This window comes from Schistocerca piceifrons, chromosome 2 (assembly GCF_021461385.2).
Source record: "Schistocerca piceifrons isolate TAMUIC-IGC-003096 chromosome 2, iqSchPice1.1, whole genome shotgun sequence".
Classification (NCBI taxonomy): Eukaryota; Metazoa; Arthropoda; class Insecta; order Orthoptera; family Acrididae; genus Schistocerca; species Schistocerca piceifrons.
The window spans coordinates 356,240,353-356,261,682 of NC_060139.1; the positions used below are offsets into that span (position 1 = coordinate 356,240,353).

Consider the following 21,330-nt stretch of genomic DNA (forward strand, 5'->3'; position numbering starts at 1 on the left):
GAAGGCAAATGCAGTAAACAAAAGAACATCGGGAATCCGAAACACCAACTCATAACGAAAAGAATGCGGAATATACTGCAAGCAAAACTTCCAGAAGACGACTCCTGAAGGCGTCGGTGCCTTAAGAATTATTCCGTGCAGCAATGATCATCTAGGAAGAGCCAACTGTACGTGTCGCTCCACCACACAACTTTTTTCATATTGTTTTACCTAAATTTCCATTACCTCTTCGTTACAAGAATACTGTGTGGTTTTCACCTGATCTGCTTCGTCCAGCAGCGATAGTAGTAAGTAAATCGACGACAGTATCATTAAAAGTAGGTCAGACACAGATATCGGAGTTACGTGTAGCCCATGTTATTCTGCTTTCAAATGCAGTTCTCCGGCTGGGAGTAGTGGCGTACTCCCACAATCCAAGCGTCTGGGAGGCCGTTGTTGTGGGAGAGAGCTGGGAACAACTACAGATTCGATCGTTTCATCAGCTCAGGAACGACCGCGATGCCCTCATCGAGCTCTGCAGATTGACCATATAGCAGAGCGGAATTTTCGGCTAGCGGTGGCTCGGGGTTAAGAGAAGTCGAGAGCAATGAGCAAAACTACATCGGGAAACCGAAACAGACGACTCATAACGAAAAGATTGCGGAATGTACCGCAAAATCAAAACTTCGAGAAGACGAACTGTGAAGACGTCGGTGCATTAACAATCATTCCGTGCAGCAACGATAATCTGGGAAGAGCGAGGCGTGGGTATCGCTCGACCTCACAACAGATTTTATATAATGTTCTACTTATTCTAAATTTGCGTTTCCAGATCATCAGTAAAAGGTTTCCTTCTTCCAAAATCGATATTAAGAAGTACATCGACTGCAGCGTCATTAAGGGTCACGGGTCCGGGCGCCGGCGCGCTGGCGGTGGCCTCCCGGGGCTACTGGTGCCTCGATGTAGAGCTGCCGCTGAGCCCAGGCTCCTTGCCGCTAACGAAGTGATTGCTTTTGGTGACATCATTTGCAATAGCGACTGCGCGAATTGACGGTACCTCGTACGGAAAGCAAGAGTAGCTGATGCTACTGAGGACTCGGCCGCGAGCATTTCCGACGACTTCTTGGGCTCTTATTCGCGATGGCATTCAGACAGGCAAGGGTGCTGTCGATTGTTGCATACGAATGCCAAATACCTGCATTGTGCGTTTCCGCAAAGTGGTTTTTACGCCAACGTTGGGATCGTCCTACAAGTTGTGTCAGATGTGGAGCACAGAGCGTAGCAGTTTCCGTGGTGTAGCGGTTATCACGTCTGCCTAACACGCAGAAGGTCCCCGGTTCGATTCCGGGCGGAAACACCTTTTCGTCGCACTCAACAAGACACTTGCTTCAATCTCTACTGTGACCATTTAAATCAATTTCAAACGTCCCACCACCAGGGTGCAGATGGCTCAAATGATACATGACACTTTCAGAACCGGTTACTTGGTTTTTGTGCTTACCTGGAGGGCTGGAAATGCGCGGAGCAGCCGCCGGCATGCCGGTAGTTGCCACACGTTTGTACAAAACGCAAGGACTCGTCCGGGATTTGAACCCTGGACCTCCTGCACCCGAAGCAGGAACCATACCCCTTTTTTTTTTTAGTCTCCTTCTTCTTGTTGGCGAAGAAGCAATCTTTTGGAACAAAAAAAAATTTTTTTTTCAAAGCCAAACTCAAATTTCTTTTTCCTTTAAGAACAAATTGTGAGGAATAAATAAGGAATTTTTTTTTCAAAAGAAAACAATGACTCCAATTATACTGGTTTCTCCTTCCAGTAAACAAAAATGAGTCTCCTTCGTCTTGTTGGCGAAGAAGCAATCTTTTGGAACAAAAAAAAGTTTCTCAAAGCCAAAATCAAATTTCTTTTTCCTTTAAGAACAAATTATGAGGAATAAATAAGGAAAAGCTTTTTAAGTCATCGTGCGACTTGTAGTTTAAGTCCAGTTCTTACAGGAGCTCCTGAAGTATATCCGCCTACAGCATGCCAGCTCGTCCAAACGTGTCTTCTCATGGCGTAAGCGTGGGTTCTGGGTAGCAGATCTATTCAGCTCGGTTCGGTTTATATAGTTTTCAGCTTCTCAGGGCTTGGACGTTCCAGCTACTAGGTGGGTCATCGAAAGTGATCCGTAAGAAATTGGAAAAATATTGTTTATAGCGTGGGTTGCGTATCAGGACGCAGTGTCGTTCGTTGAGATGAGTCCAATATCCTAGCATAGACTTGTCGCCAGAAGTAAAAAGATAGCGGATCGTGTGGCCACAGATCCAATTCACAGAGCTAGTTTTGGCGGAGGGGTAGAAAGTCTTATCGGGACACAAAAGCATGTGGACGTCGATCTGAGCCGGTGTCTGGCGAGTAAGAAACGCCAAAATTCGCCGCGCAAGTGTCCAGACGTCTAGCGCTGTGCTACAGTGGAACCGGTGGACATCCGTGTCATCTACTCCACAGTGGGTGCAGAGGGATGAATCGGCGAGATGGATGCGGTGCAGACGATCTCGGTTAACTTGTTTGCCATTCACGGTGATGTACCACGCTGATTGAACGTCTGATTCGAGAAAACGCGCATGGATCGCCTTCCATATGTGTCGCCACACGTACTGTGGATACTTACGTTCGATGGGGTTGGACGGGCGGCACTGTTGTAACAATTCGGAGACTGTTTTCGTGAGGTACAAACGTGTAAGTGGTAAGGACCGGTAGATATAACTGAACTCCAGGAAAAATCGTTGGATGTAATAAAAGGGGGTTGGAATGGTCGATACCAGTACTGGGGCGGACAAGGAGGCCGGTGCAAAGTTGTGAAGCAGGAGGCTAGTAAGGCTCTGCGGACAACGATGCCAAAGTTTTAGTTGGGAGCTGACGTATAGTGCCTTGACACGAGTCGGCGCGTGGATGAGTCCCATCCCGCCAAGATCTCGTGACAGTGCAAGGGATTCATACTGCACCTTGAATAACATCCCCGAGCTGACGAAGGAACCGAAAGCCATCAACAGTCGTCGCGCCAGGAGATTTGGGACTGGTAGTACTTGAGCCACGTGTGGTATACGGGAAGCATGATACATGTTCACGTATTGCGCGCGTTGGATAACGTCGAGAGCTCGTAGTCAGTGATCTGCGAGATTTGCTCTGATTGTCTGTAGCAAGCGTCTACCATTGATAGTCGCTGAGCGGCGCAGGTCTGCTGTGAAATCAAGTCCAAGACACCGTATGGTGGCGGCGACACTAAGGGAGGCAGCGCATCTCTCCGGCAAGCCCTCACCAATGAGAAGGACATTGGATTTTGACACGTTGAGGCAGCTCCCCGACGCTTCGCCGTAAGTCGCCACCCATATCAGTGCTGCTCGTACTTCATCTTCACTGCGCAGATATAGTACTATGTCGTCTGCGTAGGCTGTACAACAAAAACGGTGGCCTTGCACAGCCATGCCTTCCAAACGTTGGCGCATGCCCTGGAGCAGGGGTTCCAAGGCGAAAGCATACAAAATCGTGGAAAGAGGGCATCCTTGTCGTACAGATCGTGCAATGACCAGGGACGGTGTAAGATGACCATTGTACATGATTTTAGAGGTTGCACTACTCAACAGGCGCATAACCACTGTGACAATACCGCCAGGAAAACTCATATGCTGAAGAACTGTCCGTAAATAGAAGTGGTCAACACGGTCGAAAGCCTGGCTAAAGTCCAGTGAAGCCAAGGCGCCAGGGAGACGCTGATGATGCGCTAATGCTATCATGTCTCTGTAACGGCAAAGGGCCGTACGGATGTTGTTGTCGCCTCCTAGGGAAGTCTGGTCGCAGGATGTGACGTAACGTGCGACCTTCTTGAGTCGCGATGCCAGTAGCCGTGTTAATATTTTCATGTCGCTGTTGAGCAAAGTAATTGGTCGATAGTCCTGGACCCTCGATAACCCGCGCGGTTTATGTACGGGGATAATAATTCCTTCTAGAAAGGCGCTCGGGACCACTGTCATCGGTGACATCAGCTCTTGTGCGATTGCCGTCCACGTGGAAGCCAACAAATAGTGAAAACTTTTATAAAATTCGATGGGTATACCGTCAGGTCCAGGAGATCTGTTATCGGAACCCGCCTTGATAGCGTCTACGACTTCATCTGTGGTTACGTCGTCTTGGAGGTCATGCACTGCATCCTCCGGAAGAGTGTTCGTAGTAAGCTGAGCGACTTCTGTGATCAGTGCTGCAGAATGCGGTACGGCTGCGTATGGCCCGGCAAAATGAGAATGGAGAGCACGACCGATGCTTTGTTGGGTGTCGTGCCGGCGCCCTTCCACATCAGTGAGGACTTGGATCAGAGCTCGTCGTCGTCGTTGTCTTTCCTGAAGGAGGTGGTACATCGACGGACGTTCTTGAGGGATTCGATAGAAGCTCGAGAACGGACTACAGCGCCTTCCAAGTTACGCCGCATGATCAAGGAGATCTGCGCCTTCGTGCGATGGACCATCGACTGCCAGGCTGGCGAGAAAGGCATCGTCGTACAGTCACGTAGAATGGTGTAGTAGAAGTGCAGGGTATTAGTTTGCCACGCCTTTAATTCCTTCCCATAACTCATCAGAGTCTTCCTGAGGGTCGGCTTTGCACAGGAGAGCCACCATGATAAGGTGGAGTCATAGGCTTCTCGACGATAGTGGCAGCGTGCCCACGCTTCTTCGACCATACGGCGACAGTCTGAGGAGGTCAGGTGAGCGACATTGAGTTTCCACAGACCACGACTATGCCACACTTGCTGTCGGGCGAGAGTGACGTCACAGAGGTACCCATCATGGTCTGAAAAGGCCAAGGGCCAGACTTCCGCATGACGTGTGCCATCAGCAAGGGAGCGGGTAACGCAGATGCGATCTATGCGGCTTGACGAGTGAGAGGTGTAGAATGTATAGCCCGGTTGAATTCCGTGGAGCTTCTTCCATGTGTCAACAAGTCGAAGACGGTCGATGACCACTGAGAGAGATGCACAAGGGGAATGTCGCGGGAGTTGGTCCGCGGGCTCTTGTGTCGAGTTAAAATCCCCACAGAGTACCAAATCGTCCTGCGGACTGGTGAAGGGGGGTGTGACGCTTTCGGCAAAAAAAGTTTGTCGGTCATGACGGCGGCCAGTGCCGGACGGAGCGTAGATATTAATAATACGCACGCCGAACAGTGTGAGGGCCATACCTCGCGCAGTGGGGAGGTAGATGACGTCCTCTGCAGGGAGTCCGTCGCGTAGCAGGATGGCGACGCCGCTACCGGTATCGGATGCGGGGGAAACATGAGCGTTGTATCCAGTGGGAACTAGGAAGTCAGCCACAAACACCTCTTGTAAGAGTGCTATATCCACATCCGCAGAGTAAATAGTGTCTCTGAACATGGCCAGTTTATGGGGGGCACGAATAGTGGCAAGATTCATCGTGGCGATACGATATTGCTGTGTACGGCCATCCTCAGTATTTGCAGAACGTGCGGTAGAAGTAGCCGGCAGGTGGAGGGAGACCCGCCGGTGGTCCCGCCGTGGGGCGCCAGCCCCAGTGTCGCCGAGGTGGACTGTGCAGACACGCTGGCAGTCTGTTCCACTTCTTCTTCAACGTCATCGGTCCAGGAAGCTGACGACGTGGACATGTGACGGTCACGTACTTCCGGAACAGGTGTTGTGGATTCCGCAACATGAGTGGCAGGGGGACCGCCGTCATCATTCGCTGACAACGGCGAGGACACGTCCCTGGCTGGGAGAGTAGGCGTCACAGGAGGGGCGCCTGTTGCTGCCACATCGCGTGACTGGACGCAATGTGGGAGATCACCGTCAGACATCAGGTCGACATCTCGTGGGGCCGTCTGAGAAAGGGCGTCATCGGAAGGCGTTCGTCGTCGTTTCCTGTGTTTGCGAGGAGACCGCTGTTTTCTGATGTGGCCTTCTGAATCAGAATGTGGTCGCCCGTCGTCTGACGCCGAACCCGTCTGGAAAAAGGCAGACGTCGGCACGACACCGAGGTCGACGTCCATGGTTCCAACAGGAACATCGGTTTCGGTCTGCAAACCGGACGGTCCTGAAGCAAGCACTGGAGGCGACGCCGTGCTTGTGTCCTCGGCGCGTTGTGGTGCGGCGGGTGGCGTTGACGATACTGCTGGCGCAATCGAGATTGGTACGACGGGGTCATGTGCAACCTTGGCGTAGGTGATGGGTAAGAACGTGACCGTCGAAGCCTGGGTCTCTTCACGTAACGGCGTCTGTATTAAACGGCGGTGTAAGCATTCGGAACGTACATGTCCCTCCTGGCCACATCCTGCGCACGTTCGTGGCTGTCCATCATACATGACGATGGCCCTCACACCGCCAATCAGCAGGTACGATGGGACATGTTTCGTCAGCTCAATTTTTATTTGCCGGACGCCATTTAATACGGGGTAGGTCGTAAATGTTTGCCACTTCTCCGCGACGTGATCCAAGACGGTGCCATATGGTTGGAAAGCGGCAATGACCACATCCTGCGGCACCTCGAACGGGAGCTCAAACACCCGCAATGTCCGGAGACCGAATCCAGCATGGGCGACTGTCACAGCACCCACAGGTCCATCAGAGTGTTTAAATTTCAGTCCGGTGGCATGACGGTGAATTTATGTCATTGCAAATTTCCTCCGTCGACATCTTGATGTAGACAACACTTCCAGTGATGGAAAAATGTATGCCGATTACGTCCTGGGGGTTCAAACGTAGATCCTCACGTATGAACTGTTCGACTTCGAAAGCTCTGGGTCGTGGATGTTCGGCCTGAAACGTTACTTTGATCGTTGCACGGCGGTACGAGTGCACCATGGTGTATTAGTACTGGACTCGATAGACACAAACACCGCAACGCGGAAGTAAACACCACCGAGAGCGGAGCGTCGGACGGCGCGCGGAGCAGCTCCGCACGCTAGCACGGCTGCGAGCCGACTAACGTACCCCTAGACCAACGAGCCTGTTCGTAGCGGCTAAGCGCTGCACATGACTGATGCCTCCGTTCTTGGTATCACCATGCAGAGCTGCTGCTCACCCAGCGTCCTCCCTGGCTGTTGCAGTTTGATTGTTTTCATCGATGTCTTTTACTATAGCAACATCTATAATCGGAGGGAGCTCGTAGCCGATGCCTTTGCTTACGCAGGAAAAATTTGTTGCCACTACGGGTTTCCAGGTAGTACAGCAGCAAAGCCGTCGTTTCCGTGGTGTAGCGGTTATCACGTCTGCTTTACACGCAGAAGGTTCCCGGTTCGATTCCAGGCGGAAACACGACTTTTTTAAACCCCTTTTCGGATTCCATTTCCGAGATAACGTCACGTCTGCGTATGCAGGGATAATAAATGTCGTGTGCTACACGGATATCGCGTCTTTTTACTGTCAAATGCTCTTGCTCCCATACTGCATCGGTATTCAGTGACTCAGAACGCTCGTAGCTCCTTTCTGGCCGGCAAAATGTATAATCCATTTCTTCAGGACTACTTCAAGTGCGCTTCATACTGGCTCTCCTGAGCTCACTGCACTCGCCTTGTCACAGCTCTGTTCAAGTGTGGAGGTAATTAACAATGAGAAACTCTTAACTACGCTCAGTCTTGTATCCCACCCTTTGGTTGTCGTTGTCGCTAATCAGATTAAGGTAGACTGCTCCACGATTGAGGTTCGTCTCCACTCACGGTGCACATGTTCTGCAAAGACAACCTTTGTTTTCCGTTGCATGCAAGATTCCTGTCGGCTCTTCTACAGCAATCGACCTATGTAATTTACTGGTGTCAGATTCTTGCCATATGAAACGGTCCCTTCATCACCGTAGTGCTACACAAAGCGTGCAGAGCGTGCAGAGCTGCAAACGTGGGTGAGCTCCACCTATTCTTCAGCACGGTCAAAACGATAGGGCTCGTTCGGGATTTGAACCCGGGACCTCCTGCACCCAAAGCAGGAATCATGCCCCTTTTTATTTTTTATTATTTTTTTAAAAAAAAAAGCCTCTCTTCTCCCGACATAGCCCATCCAATCGCTCACCTTTTCTGCCTTCTTCGGCTAGCTTCTACGCTGTAAATTTGTTAGGTTGTTTTTTTTTTTTTAGTGTGTAAATGTTATAACATAAAGTAAATGAAAACAAAAGGGAGGAGTGGCTTACACCCATTAATGCCATCTCCGGGAAGGAATCCTCTGTATGTGCCGTCTCCATCGGCACTGTGTTGGTTCGTGATTTTTCTCGAATTATCTTTGGCAACTGTACTTTAGTGTCCCCCGTACGTCGGAAAACTGTAAAGGTCGGCTTCTCGTGTTGCAATGTGTTCACACCGTTGCGTGTTCGTTTTGTTTCATCGTTTGGTCTCTTCTCGTTACTTTCCTGTCTTGTCTAATCTTAGCTTTAGACTCTCCAAGGCTGTGGGGGATCCATGATCGCTCTGATGAGAAAATTTGCGTATTCCTGTTTATAATGTGGAAGTTAGCGAAGTCCATCGTGCTGTGTTTGTAAATATGTCGAAAAGTGTCCAATACTACGTTCTGAGTTTGCAAAAATATAATATGTTGCTTGTCCTTTCAGCTGTTACGGCATTTCGTTTCGTGGTAGGGTAGAGGTCATCGTCCGGTAGAAGTAGACTCTTAAGGGTGATGGCTTCCGGGGACGTGCGTTGTAGAAATGCCAATAGGTTTCTAACCGCTTTCCAGATGTCATGCGCCGTACCGCATACGAATTTGTGTTCATCAGTATCTTGCACGTTACAGGTTGCACAAAGGGAAGTATCAGCCAAATATATCGAATGTAAGCGGGAAGCCGTGGGAAGTTTCCTATTCACCACGTAATACCACAATGCTCTCGCCCTCGTTGGCAAATGTGGATGATGAACACTTCTCCATATACGCGGCCAGACTGCCTCTGGGTACTTATCTTCAATACTGTTCCGAGCGTGCGTCGTGATTAAATATTTGTACACTGCTCGCACTGTGACTATTTGTGCCTCTGGCATCCCCATGCTGACGTAGCTATAGTCAATCAAAAATTGCTTGAGAAGGTGAAGGTCGTCTGGTATGTGATGAACATCCACAGGCGCGTCAAGATTAGCCGGCTTAATTTCGTTCAATAGAAGAGTGGTGATACTATTAGGCGAATTCTTCCATCTTTTATATGTAGAACTGACGTACAGGGCCCGTGTCTTCGTATAGACGTCGATGAGGTTGAGACCACCTGACGCCGTCGGTAGAGTCAACGTAGAATACTTCACTTTGAAAATGTGGCCGCGGCTGACAATGTGGAAGGCATATAACAATCTGCTTGCCATCGGGAGGGGTAGTGGGAGCACGCGTGCCACATAGTTAACTTTAGAGACGAGATAAACGTTCACCAAGGCCACGCGTTGTATGTCGTCCAGCGACCTGAGGTTATGTTGACGTATGCTCGCGCGCACTGTATTTAGTAAATCTTTGTAATTGATCGCAATCGTGCGTTGGATGTCACGAGTAAATTTCACTCCCAAGCACTTCATGACCGTGATCACCTTGATCTGTCCAGGAATGGGGGTCCTCAATCCGCGATCGATGTTCAGGACACCGGACTTCATTACATTCAGCTGAGCCCCCGGCGCCTTCCTATACTGCTCTACTATGTCCATCGCCGTCTGTATCTCAGCCGTGGTTCGCACAAGAAAGGCCACATCATCCGCGTAGGCGCGGCATACAAACTTGTGACCATACATCAGGACACCCTGAAGGTGTGTGTTCAGCGCTGTTAATAGTGGCTCGATGGCGATAGCAAACAGCGCCATCGACATAGGACAGCCCTGTCTGACCGAACTTTCGATAGTTATCGGCCCCACTGATCGCCCGTTGAGCAATATCGTGGACTGGGAGTGGCGCAGCAGACGTGCGATGATGGTCAGGAAACGGTGGGGGAAGTTCATTGTCTGCATGGTTTTCAGTAAATACTCATGGTTTACACGGTCGAATGCTTTGTCAAAATCGAGAGCAACTATGGCGCACGGAATGCGACAGGCGGCAGCTATCGCTATGATGTCGCGATAGTCACACAAGGTGTCGTGAATGTTGCGGCCTTTACCGACACTCGTTTGTGGCGGGGCTGTGACCGTGTTCATCACCGGTTTGAGTCTCCTAGCTATAATCCTTGCAAAGATCTTATAATCACAGTTTAAAAGTGTGAGCGGGCGGTAGTGTTTTGCGGATTTCGCCAATGGCGACTTAGGAACCGGTATGATCAGGCCCTCACTGAATTGTCGTGGGATGTCTTTGTCGGGGTCCATTAATTCCTGGCATATGCACGTCAGTTTCGGTAACATCAGTCGTTTAAATGTGCGATAGAACTCCACCGGTAGGCCGTCTGGACCAGGTGACTTGTTCTCAGGGCCTGTCAGCAGCGCATCTTCTACTTCCTCTTCAGTAGGTTCAGCCAACAATTGTATTGCTTCCGTCTGATTCACCTTGCGGGTTATACCCGACAGTAAAGCCTCCATCGCCTCGAGATCCACAGGGCCAGCGGCGTATGGCGTCGCATAATAGTGCTTCAGCTCAGCTGATATCTCTCGCTGCTGCAACAACAAACATCCGTCCTCCGTCCGTAGTTCAGTGACTAGTTTCCTGCGGCGACCTGTCCGCTCCTTAAGCACGTGATAGATGGAAGGTTGCTCGCCTGCGACACCGTCACGAAGGCGCGCCCTGACTTTGCACCCGATGAGCTTTTGACGCGTCAAAGCCGTAATCGTGGCTTTTATCCGTTGTATTTCCTGGTGATTGTCTATAATCGACGCGTCCGGGCGGTATAAGTCTCGAAGGACCTGGAAATAGAACTCGACCGTCCTGGTGTACCACTCCTTCCATTCACGGGAGTATCTCATAAAGGCCTTCCTGATTGTCGGTTTTGCACAAGTTAGCCACCACTCCAACGCCGAGGCATATTGAGAAAACCTTCTCTCACAAGCTGCCCAAGACGCAGCAAAGAGGTCATGGCATTCCTGTTCGTCCAAGTGCGAGACATTCAACTTCCAGTATCCTCTTCCACGGTACGTCCCTTGTCGTTGGAGGTTGATAGTACAAATGTACGCCGCGTGGTCAGAGAAGATGGGTCGGCCATATCTCCGTCTGCAAAAGTCTGCGACTTAAATCCAGCGTTACGTAAATACGATCTAGTCGGCTGGCGGAGTGAGTCGTGACATGCGTGAATCCTGGCCTATCGCCATTGACGTGTTCCCAGGTATCAATAAAATGAAAGTCCCGTATTATAGCCGCTAGATCCGGACAATTGTTAAAATGTGGCGTCTGGTCTTTCGGGGATAGGACGTAGTTGTAGTCGCCACCGAATATAATGTGGTCGTAATGGCCTACAAGCAATAGTGCAATAGCATCTGTAAAAAGTGACGCCCGTTGTTGTCTGTTACCAGTGCCTGAAGGGGCATAGACGTTGACAATACGAGTATCGTAAATGGTGAGCGCCATGCCTCTCGCTGTTGGGAGGTACTCTGCGTCAGTCGCTAGTCTCCCTTCCTTTGTAAGGATGGCTATTCCAAGTTCTTGCACAGTTCCGGGATGAGTGAAGGCCATATATCCACTAATCGTGTCGAGGTCTATGTTCTTCACCTCTTGTAGTAAGATCACGTCGAGTTCGGCGGCGTAAAACATGTCACGTAAGGTCTGCAGCTTGAGATTGCTGCTGATACTGTTGATGTTAACAGTCCCTATCCTGTATGCTTGTGCAGAAGTCATTCGCTGTTGGAAGGGAGGAAGGCCTTTTCTGTGACTACACGCACTATAGATTACTGTGCACTGGGGCGGGTGGGAATCCCATCCGTATCATCTCTGACCCCGCGCACTATCGCTGTCCCCACACCAACCATAGGGTCGTCATTCAAGTCCCCTTCTGGTGGAACGCTTTCCACATCATCGGCCCAGTTGCCGGTCTCCCGGAGTCCAACCGACGTCGTGTCGCCGTCAAGTGTTTGCATGGGTATGTCATGTGGGGTCACCTCCTGTGTCCCGTGCACTACCATCTGTTCGGTGGGTGAGGTTGGTGGCTCGGCCGTCGCAAGAATGCCTCCCGGAATGAGGACCTGGTGGATGCCATCATCCTGTGCGACCGGTGTTCCTCGAAGAGTGCGGGCAACCCGCTGAGCCTTTTCACGCACCTCCTTCGCCGTCTGGTCCGCGCTCGGGGGCGCAATCCGTTGTTTTTTGCGTCTGCTTGGTGAGTGCCGTGGGCGGCTCATCTCACTATCGGAAGATACAGTCTGGTCCTGTTCCTGCGGGTCCTCCGAATCCTGTGGCACGACGTTTTCAGCCGCAGCAACTGCGGCATGGCCCTCGTCAGCAGGAGTTACCCGTTGCTCCGACGAGGCAGCGGGTAAGTTTGTCGCCTCTATGCGGGTCGCGACCATGGGCGCATAGTGGTTCTCAGGTGGTGACGTGCGAGGAGCCACCTCCTCTACTGGTAAGTGGCCAGGTTCCGGTCCTCTGACTGCTGCAACGTAACTTACCGGCAACGTCTGCATAGTCGCAGGGCTTACGGCTTCTCCCACTGGTAACTGCGCTATCCTCCTCTGCAGACAGTCCGAGCGAACATGTCCTTCCTTACCACAACCTGAGCGAACTCGTGGTTGCCCATCATACATTACAATGGCTCTACATCCACCGACGTATATATATGAAGGGACGTGACGCCGAAGATCAATTTTTACCTGCCGCACCCCATTGAGAACAGGGAAGGTATTGAAAGATGTCCACTTCTCCGCTGTATTACTTAAGACCGTGCCATATGTATTAAGAACAGTATTGATCTGCCCTGCAGGCACCTCAAACGGAAGTTCAAACATCCTAATGGTCCGGACGCCAAGGCCTGCCATTTCAACCGTCACATCCCCCACGCTACCGTCACAATGGGTGAACTTGAATCGACCTCCCGAAGAGGCTATTACTCGTGCACAGCATTCTGTGTTCGCCATCTTCACATAGACTGTTCGGCTAACTATCGACAAATGGATCCCGATCACTTCGTCAAATTGTAACTTCACTAAATCGCGCAAAAAGGCCTCTATTTCGTATGGCTTACGTCGTGCATAATGGTCGTCGAAACTAAATTTCAGTGTGTTTTTACGGAAATGAGATTCCATCGTTCCCACGCGTACATGACAAACTTCCTCGAGAAATGTTTAGTCCCCCTTAAACATCCCAACAACCACCACCATCCTCGAGAAACGGCTAGTCCCACCGTGTTTACTCACCACTCGCCGCGGCGCTGGCCCGGAACAGCTCGAACGTAAACAGCGCACGTCCGAGCACCTCGCCAGCCGCGAGTAGACTGATAATAAATGTCGTGTGCTACAAAGATATCCCGTCAATTTACTGTCAAATGCTCTTGCTCACGTAGTGCACCGGTATTCAGTAACTCAGAACGATCGTAGCTCCTTTCTGGCCGGCAAAATTTATAATCCATTTCTTCAGGACTACTTCAAGTGCGCTTCATACTGGCTTTCCTGAGCTCACTGCACTCGCCTTGTCACAGCTCTGTTCAAGTGTGGAGGTAATTAACAGTGAGAAACTCTTAACTACGCTCAGTCTTGTATCCCACCCTTTGGTTGTCGTCGTCGCTAATCAGATGAAGGTAGACTGCTCCACGATTGAGCTTCGTCTCCACTCACGGTGCACATGTTCTGCAAAGACAACCTTTGTTTTCCGTTGCATGCAAGATTACTGTCGGCTCTTCTACTGCAATCGACCTATGTAATTTACCGGTGTCCGATTCTTGCCGTATCAAACGGTCGCTTCATGACCGTAGTGCTACACAAAGCGTGCTGCGGCAAGCATTTGTTCTTCATTGCAGAGCTGCAAACGTGAGTGAGCTCCACCTACTCTTCAGCACGGTCAAAACGGCAGGGCTCGTCTGGGATTTGAACCCGGGACCTCCTGCACCCAAAGCAGGAATCATACCCCTAGACCAACGAGCCACCTGCCGGTAGCAGTGAAGCTAATCCCAAACAGTCCAGCTCCGAGGAACACAAACTTCCATGTAAATCAGAAACAAAGCGCTTTCTGAAGGCAGCGCTCACCCCTGATGGGAAGAATATAAAGGCAATGAATATAGAGTGAATAATTTCACCGCGCTCTGTAGATGAACTGCCGGTGGTGTTTCACTTTCGTCATGTGGTCTCTCAGTGTCAAGGGAAGGCAAATGCACTAAACAAAAGAACATCGGGAATCCGAAACACCAACTCATAACGATAAGATTGCGGAATATACTGCAAGCAAAACTTCCAGAAGACGACTCCTGAAGGCGTCGGTGCCTTAAGAATTATTCCGTGCAACAATGATCATCTAGGAAGAGCCAACTGTACGTGTCGCTCCACCACACAACTTTTTTTTATATCGTTTTACCTAAATTTCCATTACCTCTTCGTTACAAGAATACTGTGTGGTTTTCACCTGATCTGCTTCGTCCAGCAGCGATAGTAGTAAGTAAATCGACGACAGTATCGCTAAAAGTAGGTCAGACACAGAAATCGGAGTTACGTGTAGCTCATGTTATTCTGCTTTCAAATGCAGTTCTCCGGCTGGGGGTAGTGGCGTACTCCCACAATCCAAGTGTCTGGGAGGCCGTTGTTGTGGGAGAGAGCTGGGAACAACTACAGATTCGATCGTTTCATCAGCTCAGGAACGACCGCGATGCCCTCATCGAGCTCTGCAGATTGACCAGATAGCAGAGCGGAATTTTCGGCTAGCGGTGGCTCGGGGTTAAGAGAAGTCGAGAGCAATGAGCAAAACTGCATCGGGAAACCGAAACAGGCGACTCATAACGAAAAGTTTGCGGAATGTACTGCAAAATCAAAACTTCGAGAAGACGAACTGTGAAGCCGTCGGTGCATTAACAATCATTCCGTGCAGCAACGATAATCTGGGTAGAGCGAGGCGTGGGTGTCGGTCGACCTCACAACAGATTTTATATAATGTTCTACTTATTCTAATTTTGCGTTTCCAGATCATCAGTAAAATACTGTGTGATTTACACCTGCGGCTAAGCGCAGCACATGACTGACGCCTCCGTTCTTGGTATCACCATCCAGAGGTGCTGCTCACCCAGCGTTCTCCCTGGCTGTTGCGGTTTGATTGTTTTTATCGGTGTCTTTTACTATAGCCTCTTCTAGAGTCGGACGGAGCTCGTAGCCGATGCCCTTGCTTACGCAGGAAAAATCTGTTGCCACACTGGGTTTCCAGGTAGTACAGGAGCAGAGCCGTCGTTTCCGTGGTGTAGCAGTTATCACGTCTGCTTTACACGCAGAACGTCCCCGGTTCGATCCCGGGCGGAAACACGACTTTTTTAAACCCCTTTTCGGATTCAATTTCCGAGATAACGTCACGTCTGCGTATGCAGGGATAATAAATGTCGTGTGCTACACGGATATCGCGTCTTTTTACTGTCAAATGCTCTTGCTCCCATAGTACATCGGTATTCAGTGACTCAGAACGCTCGTAGCTCCTTTCTGGCCGGCAAAATTTATAATCCATTTCTTCAGGACTACTTCAAGTGCGCTTCATACTGGCTTTCCTGAGCTCACTGCTCTCGCCTTGTCACAGCTCTGTTGAAGTGTGAAGGTAACTAATAGTGAGAAACTCTTAACTACGCTCAGTCTTGTATCCCACCCTTTGGTTGTCGTCGTCGCTAATCAGATGAAGGTAGACTACTCCACGATTGAGGTTCGTCTCCACTCACGGTGCACATGTTCTGCAAAGACAACCTTTCTTTTCCATTGCATGCAAGATTACTGTCGTCTCTTCTACTGCAATCGACTTATGTAATTTACCGGTGTCCGATTCTTGCCGTATCAAACGGTCCCTTCACCACCGTAGTGCTACACAAAGCGTGCTGCGGCAAGCATTTGTTCTTCATTGCAGAGCTGCAAACGTGGGTGAGCTCCACCTACTCTTCAGCACGGTCAAAACGGCAGGGCTCGTCCGGGATTTGAACCCGGGACCTCCTGCACCCAAAGCAGGAATCATACCCCTTTTTTGTGAAATTAATGCCCGGGAAGACTGTATAAAAATTCATTCGTTAATTCACCATCAATTATCGTCACCAATATTCTGAGACATGATTCAATATTCCTGGTTTGCCTCAAAATTATCAGTAACTCGAAACTTTTCGTAAATGTTAATGGGGCATGTTTTTGTCCTGATTTATTGCAAACATCCTGTGACTGTAAAAAAAACCGCTTTTATATGTTGCGCAAGAAGCGGTTCTTGTTTATAGTTATTATATGTATAAAAATTTAATGTTTCCCAGTCGACTTTGTTATTCTGATTAAAAACCCAATGTTTTTCCTCACATACTTTACAATGAAAAATGGAAAACCCACCGCCATGAATTGTGTTGTTGGACAAAAAGAAAATAATTTTTATTCAATAATGTAACTAATTTGTTAAAGATAATGTAGGTTTTGGAAACTTACTGAATAATTGGCGGAATAACAAAAGAAAATGAAACAGAAGAAAAAAAAAGTGCCAGAGGAGGAATCGAACCCGAGACCTCTGGCGTAAGAGTCCGAGCCCTAAACATCTTTTTTTTATTTTTTTTTATTTTATGTTTATACAAATGGATAAAAGAAAGGCCGTTCCTCTTCGTCTACAGAAACAGAATAATAGCAAGTCGTCCCGTTACGACAAAGGATGCTCCATACTATATCCCGCTGCGAATTTTCGATGACTGTCTTCTCGTTGCTGTGTTGTTTCCGTTGTTTGTTCAATCTTATAAAAAAGGGAACTGGGAGGAGGTGCTATGGTTGTCTTCTCATGTCATCGATAATCCAGCTGCGAGGCGGATTATGGAATGCGCTCCAAAGAAAATTAGAAAAATATTGACTATATTTAGGGTTCTTGACGATCGCACAATGTCGTTCGTTGAGGTAATACCAAAAATCGAGTACTGTCTTTTCGCCGAATATGTAGTGAACAGCATGGCCGCTGATCCTCGTCATAGAGTTCGTTTTTGCTCTTGGGAAATAAATCTTATCGGGGAAAAGAAGTGATCGGGTAGTTATCCTGTCGGGAGTCGTGCGTGTGAGAAAAGCCAATATCTGACGCACCAAATACCAAACGTCCTTTGCCGACCCGCATTCGAAACGATGTTCATCCGTGTCAATCACTTGGCATGTGGCACACAAGTGTGAATCAGCGAGGTGGATGTGATGTAGAAGAAAGGGCCTGGATGTCCGATATCATCACAGGGCGTGCGAGTGAGATTGGTCGTAAGGCTTCCAGTAAGAGACATGTGAGGCACGTCGGACTTCGTCGCCACAGTTGCAGGTGACAGCTGACGAACAGGGCCTTCGCTCTGTTCTTAACATGACAAAGGCCTAAACCTCCTCTGCTCCTCGGAAGGGTTAGGAACTCGTAACGAATCTTAAATAACATGCCCGTATTAACGAAGGATCCCAAAACCGCCAACATGCGGTGAGCCAGGGTAGGTGGTATCGGGAGTATCTGTGCAAAATGGGGGATACGTGACGCCAAATAGACGTTAGCATACCGTGTCCGTTGCAGGAGGTCTAGATGTCTCAGACGGTGGTCACTTATTCCTGCTCTCATCTGATTCAATAAACGTCTGTAGTTAAGGGCTGTTGAACGCTTCATGTCTGATGTGAAATCAATGCCAAGACAGCGGATTGTGTCACTGAATCGTAGCGGTGCGACGCTCTCGTCGGGTAGGCCTCTGCCTATAGACAGTGCGTGTGATTTGTGGAGATTGAGATGGCTCCCCGATGCCGCGCCGTAGGTCGCCACCCACGCCAGTGCTGCACGACCATCGTCATTATTGCGAAGAGGGAGTACCAGATCATCCGCATAGGCAGTGCAGCAAAAAGTGTGTCCACCAAGGGACATCCCAGTCAGGCGTTGTCGGAGGCCGCAGAGGAGTGGTTCCAAGACGAGGGCGTACAATATCGTCGAAAGAGGGCAGCCTTGTCGCACCGATCGCTGGATCTGTATCGGCGGCGTGAGACGGCCATTATATAACACCTTGGACGTCGCGCCGCGTAGGAGACGCATCAGTACATTAACTATGACGTCCGGATACCCTATGTGTCGCAGTACCTCCATCAAAAATGTGTGGTCGACTCTGTCAAAGGCCTGGCTAAAGTCGAGTGAGGCCAAAACCCCTGGCAGTTGGCGAGCTTTGGCTAGCGCGATCATATCTCTCTATATCGGCACAATGCAGTGCGAATGTTATGGTCACCACCTAACGATGCCTGATCCTGCGACACAACACATCGTACTGATCGCTTTAGGCGTGCCGCCAGAAGCCGGGTGAAAATCTTCAAGTCACTGTTGAGTAAGGTCGAGGGCAGATAGTCACTGATCCTGGATCCGCCTCGTGGTTTGTGTATGGGCACAATCAGACCTTCTAGGAAAGCCCCAGGGATCTGCGTCGTGGGAGACATAAGATCGCGGCAAATATCAGTCCATGCTGGTGCCAGCAATTGTTGATACGTCCTGTAAAATTCCAGAGGAAGGCCATCAGGTCCTGGGGACTTATGAGCAGCCCCAGCCTGTATCGCTTCAATGATTTTCTCTTCCGTTACATCTGCCGCTGTCGGAGAGATGGTGCCATAAGTGAGTTGAAAGACTTCGGCGATCACCTCTGGGGGATGTCGATGTTCCGAGTACAGCCTAGTGTAGTGAGCATGAAGGGCGTTTCCTATGTCGCGCTGGGTATCAAGGCGTCGTCCGTCTTCCGTCGTGATAACTTGGATCAGTGTCTTGCGTCGGCGCCGTCGTTCTGAAATGACGTGGTACATGGACGGTTCCTCCTGTGCCACTCTGTCTTGAGTGCGCGCTCTGACGATCGCACCCTCAAGGTGTCAACGTGTTAATCTGATGATCTGTGCCTTGGCACGGTTCACCGTCACCTGCCGTGCAGGTGAGTACGGCAGTGTTGTACATTCCCTTAAGATGCTGTAGTAAAAGTCCATGGTATGTCTCTTCCATGCTGCAACATCTCGGCCGTAGCCTATCAAGGTCTTTCGGAGTGCTGGTTTGGCGCAGAGTAACCACCACGACAGTGTAGACCGGTAGGTGCCACGCCGGCGGCTACAAGAGTCCCACGTGTTCTCTATAAGGCGGCGGCATTCCTGAGAAGCTAGGTGGGCGACGTTCAACTTCCAAGGACCACGGCTGTGCCATACCTTCTGGCGGCCGAGGGTAATAGCGCAGATGTAGGCTTCGAGGTCAGAAAAAGCTGTGAGCCAAACTTCGGAAGCTCTTGTCCCCATAGCTATTGAGCGCGAGATGTAAATCCGGTCGATGCGGCTGGAGGAATGGCTGGTGTAGTGAGTAAATCCGGGCCGATCGCCACAAACATGTTCCCACGAGTCCATCAATTGAACATTATTTATAATTGTCGTAAGTTCTGCGCAGGGAGAATGATGTGGTCACTGATCCTTAGGTGCTTGGCTACAGTTGAAGTCCCCTCCGATTATCAAGGCGTTCTGACGGCCCATAAAGAGGGGCGTGGTTGTATGAGTGAAAAAGGTAGATCGTTCGCGACGCCGACCAGATCCTGACGGTGCATAGATGTTAATAAGTTTGACTCCTTGGTAAGAGCCATGCTTCTGGCATCAGGGAGATACTCGACGTCTTCTGCGGATATATCTTCGCGGAGGAGGATCGCCACACCATTGGCAGACGCATGTGAGACCCAAGTCTTGTAGCCATAGGGTTACTTGAAGTCTGCGACATACACCTCTTGAAGGAGTGCAATGTCGATGTCTGCTGCGTTGAGTAGATCCTGTAGCATCGCTAGTTTATGTCGGGCACGTATGTTGTTGATGTTAATCGTCGCTAGACGGTGTGCTTGGTCAGCCAGGTCGGCAACTGGGTTGTGTAGGAGGCCAGGTGTGGGTGGCAGGGGCAGCCCCACAGAGGCTGACGATACAGCCGCAGTCACTGTGGTTGGTTGGTTCTGGGTACAGCCGAGGGAGCATCTCTGCCTTCGGCATCCTCCTGGTGCTGTGGCTCATCCTCGACATCATCCGCCCAAGAATCAGATGCAGCAATTGGTAACTGTTGATTAGTGCTGTCAGTAGGGCGCTTGCGCGCATGTTCAGTAGCAGAAGTGATGTTGTCAGACCGAGGCTCAGAAACTGCATCCGCCGTAGCATCGTGATGGGAAGGGTGAGTTGTGGTGGTAGAGTCCTGAGTGTCGTCCGACGCCGGATGTTCGTCCGGGTCACACATCCGAAGCAGGCAATCATCGGATGGCGTATGGCGCCGTTTCTTGCGTTTTCGAGGGGTCCGTTGTTTCCGGACATGCTGTTCTGTGTCAGAGTGCGGGCGACGATCATCTGATGCGGTCCCCATTGGTAGGAAGGCAAGGGTCGGGACAATTTAAGTTTCTACTTCCATCTTCTCTTTAGGCTCGTCTTGGTGGCACAATTGATCACCGTCTTGAGGCAAGTCTGCCGATGACGTCGTAGAGGGTGATATGCTGTCTGCCACACTGTCATCGACCACTGACTGCAGTATGGTGTTACGATCCTGGGCAGGAACAGCTGTTGTGGTTGCAGCCGCTGCATACGTGATGGGGAATGAGGTAGGCGTCGCCGGGGATGGAACTTCACCAACCGGTGTCTGAGTCAGTCAGCGTTGAATGCAGGCCGATCGGACATGTCCTTCCTGGCCACAGCTGGCGCAAGTACGCGGTAGTCCGTCGTACATGACAATAGCTCTGCAGCCGCCAATTACTAAATAGGATGGCACGTGCTTCGTCAGTTCAATCTTAATTTGTCGCACTCCATTTAAGACGGGGTATGTTTCAAACATTTGCCATTTTTCAGCCAAGTGGCTTAGCACGTTGCCGTACGGTTTGAAAGCTGTCATCACAACATCTGGCGGGACTTCCAATAGCAGCTCGAAGACCCTCAGAGTGCGAAGGCCTAATCCAGCGTGGTCGATCGTGACAGTTCCTATGTGACCATCAGAATGCTTAAACTTAAGTCCATTAGCGTGTCGGCACACAACATCAGTGCACGCCTTTTCATTGATCAGTTTTATGTAGACGACACTTAGTGTTATAGAAAAGTGGATCCCAATGATTTCTTGAGGTGCAATATGAAGTTCTTCCCGGATGAAACATTCAATGTCAAGTGCTCGAGGTCTTGCGTAGTCCGCTTGAAATGTGATCTTAATTGTGGACTTGCGATACGAGTGCGCCATGGCACTACCAGATGCGTGACACTCGCCGCAGCGGAAGGTAAATAGTAAACACTCGCGCGCGTGGTGCGCTAACAGGGGGACACAGGTACGACGACCTTGCCCAACCGCTGCTAACAGCGGACTGGAT

The 21,330-nt window shown here is 50.1% G+C and overlaps 4 non-coding genes across 4 annotated transcripts; 3 read left to right on the forward strand and 1 right to left on the reverse strand.

Moving 5' to 3' along the window:
• Positions 1 to 1,263: 1,263 nt before the first annotated feature.
• Positions 1,264 to 1,336, forward strand: Trnav-aac. Its single transcript has one exon. It is a non-coding gene; the product is annotated as a tRNA-Val (tRNA).
• A 5,859-nt stretch (positions 1,337 to 7,195) lies between these two features.
• On the forward strand, positions 7,196 to 7,268 carry Trnav-uac. The gene has a single exon. It is a non-coding gene; the product is annotated as a tRNA-Val (tRNA).
• Positions 7,269 to 13,876: 6,608 nt separating this feature from the next.
• Positions 13,877 to 13,948, reverse strand: Trnap-ugg. Its single transcript has one exon. It is a non-coding gene; the product is annotated as a tRNA-Pro (tRNA).
• Positions 13,949 to 15,234: 1,286 nt separating this feature from the next.
• Positions 15,235 to 15,307, forward strand: Trnav-uac. The gene has a single exon. It is a non-coding gene; the product is annotated as a tRNA-Val (tRNA).
• The last annotated feature ends 6,023 nt before the right edge of the window (positions 15,308 to 21,330 follow it).